The 16410-nt window shown below is 43.4% G+C and overlaps 1 long non-coding RNA gene across 1 annotated transcript; it reads left to right on the forward strand.

The window, feature by feature from the left end:
- Positions 1 to 157: 157 nt before the first annotated feature.
- On the forward strand, positions 158 to 13909 carry LOC106634679 (uncharacterized). Its single transcript, XR_008625128.2, has 2 exons — positions 158 to 293; positions 3959 to 13909. It is a non-coding gene; the product is annotated as an uncharacterized LOC106634679 (long non-coding RNA).
- The last annotated feature ends 2501 nt before the right edge of the window (positions 13910 to 16410 follow it).

Here is a 16410-nt window from a genome sequence, read left to right on the forward strand (position 1 = left end):
CGGATTACTCCTCGCCCACAACCTCGAGGCCCCGGGGTCAACCGCGCCCTCCGGGCCGGCAACCCAGGGTTTAGTCAGATTCCTCCTGACCCACCGCTTCTGGGAAAGAGGCGCCTCCCGTCAGGAGGATGCTGAGTTCCTCATGACTGGACCAGTGAGTGTCCACTCCCTGGTCCCTGGCGGGAGAGGCGGGACTCCCACGCCCTCCTGGCGCTCTTTGCAGAGATGTTCCTCAGGCCCAATCCGGGATTTGGGATGTCTGTGCGTGCTGTGGAGCAGAGAGTTTGCAATATGTAAGTGCCGTGCGTGAGGAAGAGTAAAATTAACCTATGGAGCCTGCTCATTTTTAATGTGGAGGGCAGTTCTGTTCCTTTCTTTCGCCGCTTCGAGGTCATTTTAACACTCAAATCTAACATATAAGAAAAAAAGCCAGGCATAGTCATGGCCTTTTATTTCCTTCATTAAGGATTACATCAGGTGACATAAGCCATTTTAACATACATCATGAAGAAAGTGATTAGTAATTTATAAAGGCACATTAAAATACCGTATAAATTACGGTTTTCTTGATAGGATCATGATGGTGACTTTAAGAAAGTGGTTGAATGTGGATGAAACAGTTTGCTGTGGATTGTAGCACGTGTGGCAGGATATGTAGGCTTGTTGGTTGGTTGTTTTGTTTGAGACGGAGTCTCCCTCTTGTCGCCCAGGCTGGAGTGCAGTGGTGCGATCTCGGCTCACCTCAACCTCCTCCTTCCGGATTCAAGCGATTCTCCTGCCTCAGCCTCCCGAGTAGCTGGGATTACAGGCGCCCACAACCATGCCCGGCTAATTTTTATATTTTTAATAGAGACTGGGTTTTGCTATGTTGACCAGGCTGGTCTCAAACTCCTGACCTCAGGTGATCCGCCCGTCTCGGTCTCCCAAAGTGCTGGGATTACAGGTGTGAGCCACCATGCCTGGCCAGTATATGTAGGCTTTCTGCATTCTATGCAGTTCAGTTCATTCATCCAACAAATATTTAATGCCTGTTGTGTGTCAGACGTTATCCTAAAGGCTGAAGATGCAAAAGGGATTAAGACTCAATTCCTTTGGCCAGGCACGGTGGTTTACGCCTGTAATCCCAGCACTTTGGGAGGCCATAGCGGGCGGATCACCTGAGGTCAGGAGTTCCAGACCAGCCTGGCCAACATGGTGAAACCCCGGCTCCACTAAAAATACAAAAAGTTAGCCTGGTGAGGCGGTGGGCACCTGTAATCCCAGCTGCTCAGGAGGCTAAGGCATGAGAATTGCTTGAACTCGGGGGCCGGAGGTTGCAGTGAGCCGAGATCACGCCACTGCCCTGCAGCCTGGGGAACAGAACGAGACACTGTCTCAAAAAAATAACCAAACAAAAAAGACTCAATTCCTTCTTGCAAAGCTCACAGGTTGGGTAGAAGAGATATGTAAACAAGTAATTGCACTAGATATGACAAGTACATCTTTTTGAACATGCATAGATTTAAGTTACCTAATACAGTTTGCTTTGTAATAAAAACCACTTATCTTAGTCCCTTCATTTTGAATTCAACATTTTTCTATTTAGTATTCATCTCACATTCTTTTTTAGTATTTTGGTAGAATCAGACTCTTCAAAACGGTTAATAGGATTTCAGAAATTAAGTCAATTTTCAGTGCCAGCTAGAATGGACCTTTGGATTTAGGACAGAGGTTCTCCAAATGTGAGCTGGGGACTGTAGACAATCTCCGAGGTTCTTTCTGGGATCCATGAGGTCAAAAAGTTTTCATGTGTTACTTGCTTTTTTCACTCTTGTTCTCTCACAAGTATACAATGAAGTTTTGTGGAGACTATAATGTGCTATCAAAGCAGATAGAATTAAGCTGTTTTTTAAGTCAGATATTAGAGATTTACAAAAATGTAAAACAATGCCAATCTTATTTTTTGTTTTTAAAAATAGTAATTTTTCATTAAAATATGATATTTATGTTAACATGTAATGGGCTTATTGTCAATTTTAAGGAATTACTCTTTTATATATAATTTATCAGTTTTCATTTCTAATATGGTAAATACCAATAGTTACACAATCCACATGAAAAAAACTTATTTGATTCTTCAATTTTTAAACATGCCAAGGGGTCTTGATACTACAAACTTTGAGAACTGCCAAGGTAGTCTAGTTATTTTCAAATTATGTTTCATGGAGCCCTGAATCCTCTGGTAGTGTGTCAGAAATCTGTGAGGATAGAGAATCAGTAGGAAGTTAAAGACAAGGCTCTGGGTTCCCACATCTCCTCGTCTTCTCTAATGGCAGTTCAATTTTTCTCTGTTTATCTGGTTTTTTGTTTTTTGCTTTTTGTTTTTTTTTTCTTGAGACGGAGTTCGCTCTGTCACCCAGGCTGGAATGCAATGGTGCAGTCTTAGCTCACTGCAACCTCCACCTCCCAGGTTCAAAAGATTCTCCTGCTTAGGCCTCCCGAATAGCTGGGACTACAGGTGCACACCACCACATCACGCTAATTTTTGTGTTTTTAGTAGAGACAGGGTTTTGCCATGTTGGCCGGGCTGGTCTCAAACTCCTGACTTCAGGTGATCCACCTGCCTTGGCCTCCCAAAGTGCTGGGATTACAGGCATGAGCCATCATGCCTGGCCTGTTTATCTGCTTTTTGTATCAATTAGGTGGAGACTCTCAAACTTCAATTCTTGACTACTGTGTACCTACCGGCTCAACACCAAGTGGAAGCTGCCAAGGCTTGGGGCTTCCACCCTCTGAAGCAATAGCCCAAGCTATGCCTCAGCCCCTTTTAGTTACAGCTGGGGCAGCTGGGACACAAGGCACCAAGTTCCTAGACTGCACACAGCAGAGGGACCCTGGGCCCGGCCCACAAAACCATTTTTTCTTCCTAAACCTCCAGGCCTGTGATGGGAGGAGCTGCCGTGAATATCTCTGACATGCCCATTTTCCCCATTGTCTTAGTGATTAACATTTGGATCCTCCTTACTTATGCAAATTTCTACAGCTAGCTTGAATTTCTCCTCAGAAAATGAGATTTTCTTTTCTGTCATGTTGTCAGGCTGCAAATTTTCCAAACTTTTATGTTTTGTTTCCCTTAAAAACTGAATGCCTTTAACAGCACCCAAGTCACATCTTGAATGCTTTGCTGCTTAGAAATTTCTTCTGTCAGATACCCTAAATCATCTCTCTCCAGTTCAAAGTTTCACAAATCTCTAGGGCAGGGGCAAAGTGCCGCCAGTCTCTTTGCTAAAACATAACAAAAGTCACCTTTGCTCCAGTTCCCAACAAGTTCCTCATCTCCATCTGAGACCACCTGATTGGATTTCATTGTCCATATAATTATCAGCATTTTTGTCAAAGCCATTTAACAAGCCTCTAGGGAGTTCTAAACTTTCCTGCATTTTCCTATCTTCTTCTGAGCCCTCCAGACTGTTCCAACATCTGGCTGTTAACCCAGTTCCAAAGTTGCTTCCATATTTTTGGATATCTTTTTAGCAGTGCCTCACTCTACTGGTACCAATTTACTGTGTTCTTTTTCATGCTGCTGATAAAGACATACCCAAGACTAGGAAATTTACAAAAGAAAGAGGTTTATTGGACTTACAGTTCCACATGGCTGGGGAAGCCTCATAATCATGGTGGAAGGTGAAAGGCATGTCTCACGTGGCAGCAGACAAGAGAAGAGAGAACTTGTGCAGGGAAACTCTCGTTTTTAAAACCATCAGATCTCATGAGACTTATTCACTATCACAAGAACAGCACGGGAAAGACCTGCCCCCATGATTCAATTATCATCTGCCAGGTCCCTCTCACAACATGTAGGAATTATGGGACCTACAAGATGAGATTTGGGTGGGGACACAGAGCCAGTCATAGTAAGGTATTGTTTGGGTAAAACATAAGCCTTTCTTTCCTTTCTTTCTTTTTTTTTTTTTTACAGGGTCTCACTTTGTCACCCAGGCTGGAATGCATTGGCATGAACATGTCTCACTGCAGCCTCAACCTCCCAGGCTGAAGTGACCCTCCAACTCTCCTTTCACAGTAGCTGTGATATGGTTTGGCTGTGTCCCCACCCACATCTCATCTTAAAACCCAGTGGGAGGTAATTGAATCATGGGGACAAGTCTTTCCTGTGCTGTTCTTGTGATAGTGAATAAGTCTCATGAGATCTGATGGTTTTTAAAAGAGTTCTGGCTGGGCATGGTGGTGGGCACCTGTAATCCAAACTACTAGGGAGGCTGAGGCAGAGTGAATTGCTTGAACCTGGGAGAAGGAGGTTGCAGTGAGCTGAGATTGCACCGCTGCACTCCAGCCTGGGCAACATTGGAGACTCTGTCTCCAAAAAAAAAAAAAAAAGGAGTTCCTCTGCACAAGCTCTCTCTCTTTGCCTGCTGCCATCCATGTAAGATGTGACTTGCTCTTCCTTGCCCTCACTATGATTGTGAGTCTTTCCCCAGCCATGTGGAACTGTAAGTCCAAATAAACCTCTTTCTTTTGTAAATTGCCCAGTCTTGGGTATGTCTATCAGCAGCATGGAAATGGACTAATACAGTAAATTGGTACCAGTAGAGTGGGGTGTTGCTGAAAAGATACCTGAAAATGTGAAAGTGACTTTGGAACTGGGTAGCAGGCAAACATTGAAACAGTTTGGAGGGCTCAGAAGAAGACAGGAAAATGTAGGAAAGTTTGGAACTTCCTAGAGACTTGTTGAGTGGCATTGACAAAAATGCTAATAGTGATACGAACAATAAGATCCAGTCTGAGGTGGTCTCAGATGGAGATGAGGAACTTGTTGGGAACTGGAGCAAAGGTGACTCTTGTTATGTTTTAGCAAAGAGACTGGTGACATTTTGCCCCTGCCCGAGAGATCTGTGGGACTTTGAACTTGAGGGAGATGATTTAGGGTATCTGGTGGAAGACATTTCTTTTTTTTTTTTTGTGACGGAGTCTTGCACTGTCGCCCGGAGTGGAGTGCAATGGTCTGATCTCAGCTTACTGGGTTCAAGCAATTCTGTCTCAGCCTCCCGAGTAGCTGGGATTACAGGCGTCCGCCACCACGCCCTTCTAATTTTTTGTATTTTTAGTAGAGATGGTTTCACTATGTTGGCCAGTGGAAGACATTTCTAAGCAGCAAAGCATTCAAGAGGTGACTTGGGTGTTGTTAAAGGCATTCTGTTTTGACTGGGTGCGGTGGCGCACACCTATAATCCCAGCACTTTGGGAGGCCGAGGAGGGTGGATCAAGAGGTCAGGAGTTCAAGACCAGCCTGGCCAATATGGTGAAACCCTGTCTCTACTAGAAATACAAAAATTAGCTTGGCATGGTGGTGCGCACCTGTAGTCCCAGCTTCTCGGGAGGCTGAGGCAGGAGAATCGCCTGGACCCGGGAGGTGGAGGTTCTATTGAGCCAAGATCATGCCACTGACTCCAGCCTGGGCAACAGACTGAGACTCCGTCTCAAAAAAAAAAAAAAAACAAAAAGGCATTCAGTTTTATAAGGGAAGCAGAGCATAAAAGTTTGGGAAATTTGCAGCCTGACAATGTGATAGTAAAGAAAATCCCATTTTCTGAGAGGAAATTCAAGCTGGCTGCAAAAATTTGCATAAGTACCAAGGAGCCGAATGTTAATATCCAAGACAATGGGGAAAATATCTCCCAGACATGTCAGAGGTCTTCATGGCAGCCCCTCCCATCAACAGGTCCAGAGGCCTAGGAGGAAAAAGTGGTTTTGTGGGCAGCACCCAGGGTCCCCATGCTATGTGCAGCATAGGGACTTGGTGCCCTGTGTCTCAGCTGCTCCAGTGGTGACTGAAAGGGGCCAACATAGAGCTCGGGCTGCTGCTTCAGGGGGTGGAAGCCCCAAATCTTGGCAGCTTCCTTGTGGTGTTGAGCCTGCGAGTACATAGAAGTCAAGAATTGGGGTTTGGGAACCTCCATCTAGATTTCAGAAGATATATGGAAATGCCTGGATGCCCAGGCAGAAGTTTGCTGTAGGGGTGGGGCCTTCATGGAGAACCTCTGCTAGAGCAGTGCAGAAGGGAAATGTGGGGTCGGAGCCCCCACACAGAGTCCCCACTGGGGCCCTGCCTGATGGAGCTGTGAGAAGTGGACCACCGTTCTCCATACCCCAGAATGGTAGATCCACCGACAGCTTGCACCGTGTGCCTGGAAAAGCTGCAGACACTCAATGCCAGCCTATGAAAGCAGCCTGGAGGGAGGCTTTACCCTGCAAAGCCACAGAAGTGGAGCTGCCCAAGACCATGGGAATCCACCTCTTGCATCAGTGTGACCTGGATGTGAGACATAGAGTCAAAGGAGATCATTTTGAAGCTTTAAGATTTGACTGCCCTGCTGGATTTCAGACTTGCATGGGTCCTGTAGCCCCTTTGTTTTGGCCAATTTCTCCCATTTGGAATGGCTATATTTACACAATGCTTATACCACCATTCTATCTAGGAAGTAAATAACTTGCTTTTGATTTTACAGGCTCATAGGCAGAAGGGATTTGCCTTGTCTCAGATGAGACTTTGGACTGCGGACTTTTGAGTTAATGCTGAAATGAGTTAAGACTTCGGAGGACTATTGGGAAGGCATGATTGGTTTTGAAATGTAAGGACATGAGATTTGGGAGGGGCCAGGGGTGGAAGGATACGGTTGGGTTCTGTGTCCCCACCCAAGTCTTATCTTGTAGCTCCCATAACCCATGTGTCTTGGGAGGGACCTGGTAATTGAATCATGTGGGCTGGACGCGGTTGCTCATGCCTGTAATCCCAGCACTTTGGGAGGCCAAGGGGGAGATCACTTGTGATCAGGAGTTTGAGACCAGCCTGGCCAACATGGTGAAACCCCATCTATACTAAAAATACAAAAATTAGCCAGGCACGGTGGCGGGCACCTGTAATCCCAGCTACTTGGGAGGCTGAGGCATGAGAATCACTTGAACCTGGAGGCGGAGGTTGCAGTGAGCCGAGATCGCACCACTGCACTCCAGCCTGGGCGTCAAAGTGAAACTTAATCTTAAAAAAAAAAAAAAAAGAATAATGGGGGTGGGTCTTTCCTGTGCTGTTCTCATGATAGAGAATAAGTCTTACAAGATCTGATGGTTTTAAAAATGAGAGTTATTTCTCTCTTCTCTTGTCTGCTACCATGTGAGTCATGCCTTTCACCTTCCACCATGATTGTGAGGCCTCCCCAGCCACGTGGAACTGTAAGTCCAATAAACCTCTTTCTTTCTTTTTTTTTTTTTTTTTGAGACGGAGTCTCACTCTGTTGCCCAGGCTGGAGTGCAGTGGCGCGATCTCAGCTCACTGCAAGCTCCGCCTCCCAGGTTCACGCCATTCTCCTGCCTCAGCCTCCCGCATAGCAGGCATTGTCACAGGCGCCCGCCACCACACCCAGCTAATTTTTTTGTATTTTTAGTAGAGACGGGGTTTCACCATGTTAGCCAGGGTGGTATCGATCTCCTGACCTTGTGATCCGCCCACCTCGGCCTCCCAAAGTGTTGGGATTGCAGGCGTAAGCCACTGCATCCGGCAATAAACCTCTTTCTTTTGTAAATTGCCCAGGTATGTCTTTATCAGCAGCATGAAAATGGACTCATACAATGATCCATTACCTAGGGTAAAATTCTCCTGAATGTCAAACAAAGAGGTAAACTACATTTGGGTTTTGGGTGAGTCCCCTGTAATGATGAATCAAGAATCCTCAAGTCTGTCTTGCCACCCATTTAATACGTATTTTTGTTAAGGCTGAAGTTTAGAGTTAGAATCAGGACATTTTGGCCTATTGAGAGGTTATGAATTCCAACAGAAGATGCCATGTAAATCAGTGAATTTGATTCTTTTAAAAGCAACTTACAAAATTTACAAGATGTGTTCAATAAAGCAGTTTAGCTTTGGTATATCAAACCTTATAATGAACCATTTTTCCCACTTCATCTTATGCAATGTTTAATATTTTCTATTTTTGTCAAGGATATTAAACCTACACCTGGAAACATATTAAATGCCAACTTAAAATGTGAGAAGTTTGGCAGAACTCAGACCCATTCTTCCAATTTCCAAGCTGTTTAATCACACTGATTCAGACACTCTGGATAGCAGCTGGGATTGTAGTTATCTTTATGCTTTGAGCTCTCTGGTTTTGTCTGCACATCTTATAAAATATCCCCTCCTCATTCTCCTCTAGCTGGAACACTAACCCAATGGATGTTGTGGTGAACTTTCTTTGACCAGGCAGAGAAGTGCAGCATTGGGTGGACCATGTACAACCAGTTTGAGAAGCACTGCTCTAGGGGTTGGGGGAGCAACAATAGAAAGAGTGCAGGTTCTGAATACCTGAAGCATACATTTTAGCTCTAGACTGCTTATATTGTTGTTACGTGAAAGAGAACTTTTAATCTGGTTTAAACCACTGGATCTCTTTATTCCAGCAAGTGAATCTATATCCAACTAATACTTACTCCCAGTCTGTTCTTTCTCACCCCTCTTTCCCTTACTATAAACCTTTTCTATCTCAATTTATATCATTAGTTGCTCAGCCCACAAACCAGATGTCACTTTTGTTTTCTCTTTTTCCTTCCCATTCATAGCCAGGCCATCGTTGTGACGTATTGGCTGTACCTCCAAAATATATCCCAGATCTGATCTCTTCTTATAATTTGTACTGCCACAACCTTAGTCAAAGCCACTAATATCTCTTATCTGAACTCCAATGGTTTACTAGTTTTCTGCCTCTCTTCTTGACACAATTCATCTTTCTACATAGCAGCCAGAGTAAGATAAAATCATAAATCAGGTCATATAACTTCTACCCCCTGTACCAATGGCTATCTTTTATACTCAGAATAAAATCCAAAATCTTTATTTGGCTTCCAAGATCCTGCAAGATAGAGACCTTACTTCTCATCTTGTACCCGTCATTTGATCTTCAGTCCCTTGAAAATGCCAAGTCTATTTCCATTTCAGGGCCTTTGTGCTTGTTACTATTGTTTTTTTTCTCTTGGAAAACTGCCCAGATCTTTCCTTAGCTGAATTATTCAGATCCCAACTCAAATATCATCTCTTTAGAAAATTCTTTCAGAACCAGGTGTGGTGGTGCACACCTGTAATCTCAGCTACTCGAGTGGCTGAGGCTGATGGATTTCTTGAGCCCAGAAGTCTGAGGCCAGCCTGGGCAATATAGCAAGATCCTGTCAAAAAGAAAAAGGTATCTCACCATGATTATATTTTAATTTCCCTTCAGCAATTAGAAGTCCCTGAAATTAATTTACCTTATTTGTTGGCATTTGTTGGCATTGTGCAAGTAATGCTTGCACCCAGGAGGCAGAGGTTGCAGTGAGCTGAGATCACGCCACTGCACTCTAGCTTGGGCAATAGGGTGAGACTGAGTCTCAAAATAAATAAATAAATACATAAAATAATTTTGGAGACAGAGTCTTGCTCTGTTGCCCAGGCTGGAGTGAAGTGGTGGGATCTCGGCTTACTGCAATCTCTGCCTCCTGGGTTCAAGCGATTCTCCTGCCTCAGCCTCCTGAGTAGCTGGGATTACAGGCGTGCACCACCACGCCTGGCTAAATTTTGTATTTTTAGTAGAGATGGGGTTTTGCCGTGTTGGTCAGGCTGGTCTCGAACTCCTGACCTCTGATCTGCCCACCTCGGCCTTCCAGAGTGCTGGGATTACAGGCATGAGCCACCATGGGCCCACAAAGCTATTTTACTTAGCATTTTCTTTCCTGAGGCTAAATTGGGAACTACTGACAATACTATTGACAATACTAAATATATTTTTAAATTATTTTACTTATTTTTGAGACAGGGTCTCACTGTGTCACCCATGCTGTAGTGCAGTGAACCATCACCACTCACTGCAGTCTCAACCTTCCTGAACTCAGGTGATCCTCCCACCTCAGCCTCCTGAGTAGCTGGGACTACAGGCATGCACCACCATGCCTGGCTAATTTTTAAAATTTTTTGTAGAGATGGAGTTTCGCCATGTTGCCCAGGCTGGTCTCAAACTTCTGGGTTCAAGTGATGCAATTGTCTCAGCCTCCTAAAGTGCTAGGATTACAGGCGTAAGCCACTATGCCCAGCCTTTTATTTTATTTATTTATTTATTTTTTGAGACAGAGTCTTGTTCTGTTGCCCAGGCTAGAGTGCAGTGGTGCAATCTCAGCTCACTGCAACCTCTGCCTCCCAGATTCAAGCGATTATCATGTCTCAGCCTCCCTAGTAGCTGGGATTACAAGTGTGCACCACACGTGGCTAATTTTTGTATTTTTTGTAGAGGCAGAGAGGCAGGGTTTTATTATGTTGGCCAAGCTGGTCTTGAACTCCTGGCCTCAAGTGATCTGCTCACCCCAGCCTCCCAAAGTGCTGAGATTACAGGTGTGAGCCACCATGCCCACCAACCTATTTTTTATTTTAAAAAATTGACAGAATACTAAATGTTTGTAATGCAAATGATAAAATTGCTACAATGAAAACAAGAAGTTGAGAATTAGATGAAGAGTTGATTAAGGGAACTATGAGTCACTGTGTTAGAGCATATTATGAAAATTATAGCAGAAGTGATAAAGGGTGACAATTGTTACCTATCTTCAATCAAAAGCTCTTTGAATATCTTTCTTTTTTTTAATTTTATGAATTTTTTTTACAGAGACAGGGTCTCACTATATTGCCCAGGTTGGTCTCGAACTCCTGGGCTCAAGGGATCCTCTTGCTTTGGCCTCACAAAGTACCTGGATTACAGGCATGAGCCACAGTGCCTGGCCCTCTTTGAATATCTTTAATGCTTTTAAAGATTAGCATCAGAGAATTATTAATACTAGAGGGCACAAGGAATTAGCCATTGCCAGTGGACACCTACATAGGTGTGACTATGTGACTCAGTTTTAAAAATACTGTGACACAATGAAAAAATTCCTTGGATGTTATGGAGGACGAAAATTTTGTAAGTCCTATCCATTCTTTAATGGAGAAACTAAAATTTACAATATTTATTTAGCCCAAGATTTTCTTAAGCTTTGTATTTTCTAATTCAGCTTTGGCTTGCAGAATCATGCTTGAAGTTTGAGACTGCCAGCTTTCAACAGGCAGTTACTAGTGAAACTCTTTGGAAAGATGAGAAGATGTTGACATAAGTGTAATGTGAGACAAAGCAAAGTAAAATGTAATTTTTAAGAAAATGTTGCCGGGTGTGATGGTGGCTCATGTCGCTGTTGGTTGCTATGGGAATGAACGAAGGGGGACGAATGCAGAAATGAAGACAAAGACAAAAAGAGTATTTTTGGAAGAAGGGGTCAGGGGACTCCTTGCTTCTAGTGGGCAAGGGCCCTGAGCTTCTACAGCCCTTCATATTTATTAGGTAGAAAGAGCAGGGAGGGAGAGGTAACAGTTGGTCAGCTGCTTGATTTATCACAGGTACACATAATTGCTTTCTTTGTACAACAGGCTTCAGATGTTACTATAGATAATCACAAGGAACACTGCGCTTGGGGCATGACTGCCCTCAGCAACCCTTCTGGCGGCAGACACAGTTGTTAGTTTTCCAACATCCTGCTTTCATGAGAACAGTTTTCTGTTTGCTCATATAGCCTCCAGTGGTATACTGAGTTGGTCACGACCTTCGTTCTTTCCGCCTGTAACATCTCCCCATTTTTGTTTTTGCATTAATTGAATAAAGGTAATTGCAGGTTGTGCAGCTCTCAATTGCCGTTTGGTGGTCCAGCTGATTTTGCAGACTGTTAACAAAAAACAAAAATATAATAACATTAATCCCATAGTTACAAAAAAGACATTGAGGTGCTATTTGAAGTCGGTCCCAGGGTTAAGGCTGTCTAAACCTTGCTGGAATTCTGCCCAAGCTTTTAAAGAGGGCTGAAACGCTTGAGTCTGCTTATTCAAGTTAAGGATTTTACTTTGTAAATCATTAATATCAAAAGTAACATTGAATGTGAAAGCTCCCTGTAAATGGGCTTTTACAAGGCTCCATGGATATTCACTTTGGTTATATACCAAATTGGTCACACAAATATGAGTATGATTAAAATGACAACGCATTGCTGCTGCAACTGCAAACTTTGTACTTGTTCCCCTAGCCACTGTTAAAGAACAGTGGCTACTTTAACAGCCCCTACTGTTAAAGAACAGTAGTCTTTAACATTGCCACCTCTGTTTGTATTTCGGTGTTAATTTTATTTTGAAGCATCCATGCCTGGTCGACTGTGCATGTCCAGTTTTCCACATATTGAGCTGTTTGAATGGAGCTGTGCATTGCTGCTGAGGACACCACAACAGAGGTTATTAATGTAACTAAGGAGACTATAACAAAAATTATCATGCCTAAGGCTCTATGAGCACGATGAGTAAGCGGAGTAAAAAGGAGTTTCATAAGATGTAAAGCGGGGGTGGCTGCCCAAGGCTCAGATAAATTTACAGGAATTCATAATCCAGGAACATGACCTAGAATTGTTAGGGTGGATATGTCATGTGTTTGTATTGTGCTATGATTAAGGCAATGATACAGTTGATAGGAATCACAAGTCAATTGGGCATCATCTACCTGGAGGTGGGTTTTTTTTGCTGCTAAGAAAATATAAGGATTAAAAACAAATTGTAAATTGAGTGGTAATATTTTCTACAAGGGTAACATTAAAACTGTGTTTAGCACAATTATTATTGGATAGTGTCCCAGTCCAAATGCTGCCATTCATAAATGGGAGTGCTGCTTTCCATATTGACTCCCGAATTGGACCTCTCTTTCCTTGATAATGCCATTGAGGCAAAGGTGAGCTAAAGCTTGTGCTGTGTCAAGCAATTTGGGCAGCAGATTGAGATTGAATCGCAATGTGATGTAGTGGGAGATGTTAAAGTTTTGCCACCAGTGCCAGCAAAGTTAATGCCATGAGGTCTGATGCTCACGTCTCCCAACCAAATGACCATGGGGACCCCAGTAAATAATGTCTCCCATTAGCATGGACTGTTGTCTAGCTAGGGAGCCAAGACACGGGGTCCAAGGAGGGGGGTTAGAATTATCAAAGGGAGCCCATTCTATATAATTAATACAATTTGGGTGATGGGGCTGGGAGTGATTAGTAACTACACCAGTAATATTAATAGAACTAAGGCCCAACAGGTACGTAAATTTTCCATGGTAACTCAACCATGCCTGGGATTGACTTGCAAAGCAACTGCAGTTGAGCAGTGTATCCTGGGTGATGCATAAAGAAAGGCCCTCCAATGGAGTGGTATAATTGATACCATTGTTCTGAGAGTCTAATTGCTCTGTGTCAGGGGGAGTTAAGGGTCCCGGTGCCCATGCTCCTTGATCATGATATATCTCAGGAGGAGTGTCACCCTGGTCGTACTACCGGGGGGTTAGGAACATAAGCCCAATATGTTTTTGCCTCTGCACAGGGAAAACATAGCACACAGGATATCATAGCTAGCATGGCCATAAACATGGAGTCAGGGGTTTTTGCCTGACCCTGATGCTCCAGCAGTTTCTCATCTTCTTGTGTGGTTTTCTTGATCTGTAAAACACAAGCATACCCTCATCCCCATGTCAGTAAATCTACCAGGCCTTTCCATTGTCCTTCTTCCAGGGATTTCCATAATACTTTTGGGTAAACTTTCCTTTTTCCTTCTAACATTTGCCAGTGTCATTCTACCGGAGTCTTATTATCTGTACCAGGAGTTAAAAAATTTAAAGTAAATAATGCTAAATGTAGTATTGTTTGAGGTGGTAACTGGTCTCCTATACCTCCTTTTTGTTTTTTCAGCATATGTTGTAACGTTTGATGTGCCTGCTCTATAATTCCTTGTCCTCGAGGGTTATAAGGAATTCTTGTTTTGTGAGTGACTGCCTATAACTGTAAACAATTTTGAAAAGCATGACTAACATAAGCAGGTCCATTGTCAGTTTTTAATTGTTTAGGGACCCCCATATCGGCAAATGACAACAGACAATGTCATTGGACGTGGCCAGCTGTTTCACCTGTTTGACATGTAGCATGCAGCATATGAGAATAAGTGTCTATAGTCATATGAACATAGCTAAGTTTGTCAAAGGCTGCTATATGTGTAACATCCATTTGCCAGATTTCATTTGGAGCTAAGCCTCGTGGGTTACATCCTTCTACCGGTATAACACCAGGGACTTGCTGACAAGTGGGGCAGGCTTGCACAATAGCTCGAGCCTGGCTTCGAGGCAGATGAAACATACAAGTAAGGGCAGAGGTGTTTTGATGCAGTAATGCATGACAGGCTTCAGCTTGCTGAAACACAGAACCAATCAATTTATCTGCTCTATCATTACCTAGAGGTAGTGGTCCAGGAAGTTGTGTCAGAGCGAATATGAGAAATTTGAAAAGGAGCAGCATCAGAGCAAACAGCTCGCTGAAGTCTTAGAAACAAGTTAAACAGCTCTGGTTCTAGGGTGCTTTTAATAGTGGCAGTCTCAATGCAACTGGCTACATTTACAACATAGGCTAAATCACAGACAATATTAATAGGAGAGGAAGCAGTGAGCTGTAAAACCTGAATAACTGCCATTAATTCTGAGCATTGAGCTGAAACACCAGGGATTTTTATTGTTTTAATATGCTTAGGTCCATAAATAGATGCTCAGACTTTGGAAGAGCCGTCAGTGAAATAAGTCTGGCCACCTGGAATAGGCTTGTGATGAGTAATCACAGGGAGGATAAAAGGGTAAACTTTATAAAACTGCAAAACTTTGTCTGATGGATAATGATTATCTATTATTCCTTTGCTTCAGCCAACATCGTAGAGCGATGAAGCTCAGTTCCCACATCCTGACAAGCTTTGATAAAATTTCCTAAGCTTTTTATACATCTCACAGATGCCAATGCATGTTTACAGTCCGTGTTTGCATTCTCAAAAGCTAGTTAAGGTTAGCATTTCTGTAGCCATGGTAAGAGAAATCTGACACTTCACTGCCTATGGTAATCTTGCAAGAAAATGTGCATAGGGCTCCTGTGACCCTTGCATGATATGTAAAAGAGATTGTACTGGGACCCTTTCCTCTGGAATTGTGGCCCAGGTGCGTTTAACAGCCAAGGCACACTGCTTCTAAGCAGCGTCTGGGAGTGCTATTTGATGTTCTAGGTCTGAATAGGGGCCACTGCCTAACAGCATCCTCTGTAATGTCTCTGTGTCCAGCAGCACGATTCTATCTAGCCTGGTCTGCACACAGTTCTTGCCAATTTAAATACCATATCAGGTATGCACTAGCAGACAAACAAGTGCAAGCCAAATGCTTTACATCAAAGGGTGGAAGGCACATAGCGCCAAATAGATTCTAGCAGTCCTAAAGTAAATGGGCTTTGTACTCCATTATTAACTACACTAGCTTTTAATTCCTTCAGCAACTTAAATTCTAGTGGGTTGTGTTCATGAATAAACTGCTGTGGATTATGTGGATCAGGCCTTACGGAAATAGGAAAAGCTCAAGGTCCTAAGGGTTCTCCAGCTATAGCAGCAGAGTGTAAAGTTCTTTGTATTGGGGTCTCTATTTCTGCTACTGAAGGAGGCGGTTCAGATGTTTCTGCTACTAGAGGGGGTGACACAGGCCAATTTTCATCCTCCTGCTCCTGTTTATTATTTTTAATTGGCGCTGTTGAGGGAACAGAAAGATTCTTTCAAATTTTTAGACTCTGAACATGACTCCTGCTGTCTAGCAGAATAAGAAATGAATAATGGCAGGAGAATAGTATGAACTAAACTCCAAATATAAAAAAGAAAATAGCCAAATTCTTCCCCCATGTTACCCTGATTCAGAAACTTCCCGTTCCCAGTACCTCTTTAGGGCACTGACCTTATATCAGCTGTCAGCAGACTCGTCGCAGGGTCTCTCATTCTCATTCTTCTTGTCAGTGTCAGTTTCTCTGCTCCAGCAGACCTTCACTCACGTCCCTGTCCTAGGTGCCAGTTGTCGCGTTGGTTGTTATGGGAGTGAACGAAGGGGGACGAATGCAGAAACGAAGACAAAGACAAAAAGTATTTTTGGAAGAAGGGGTCAGGGGGCTCCTTCTAGTGAGCAAGGGCCCTGAGCTTCTACAGCCCTTCGTATTTATTAGGTAGAAAGAGCAGGGAGGGAGAGGTAACAGTTGGTCAGCTGCTTGATTTATCACAGGTATACATAATTGCTTTCTTTGTACAACAGGCTTCAGATGTTCCTATAGATAATCACAAGGAACACTGTGCTTGGGGTGTGACTGCCCTCAGCAACCCTTCTGGCGGCAGACACAGTTGTTAGTTTTCCAACATCCTGCTTTCATGAGAACAGTTTTCTATTTGCTCATATAGCCTCCAGTGGTATACTGAGTTGGTCACGACCCTCATTCTTTCGGCCTGTAACAGGCTCATGCCTGTAA

The sequence above is a fragment of the Pan paniscus genome, chromosome 3, assembly GCF_029289425.2.
Source record: "Pan paniscus chromosome 3, NHGRI_mPanPan1-v2.0_pri, whole genome shotgun sequence".
Taxonomy (NCBI): domain Eukaryota; kingdom Metazoa; phylum Chordata; class Mammalia; order Primates; family Hominidae; genus Pan; species Pan paniscus.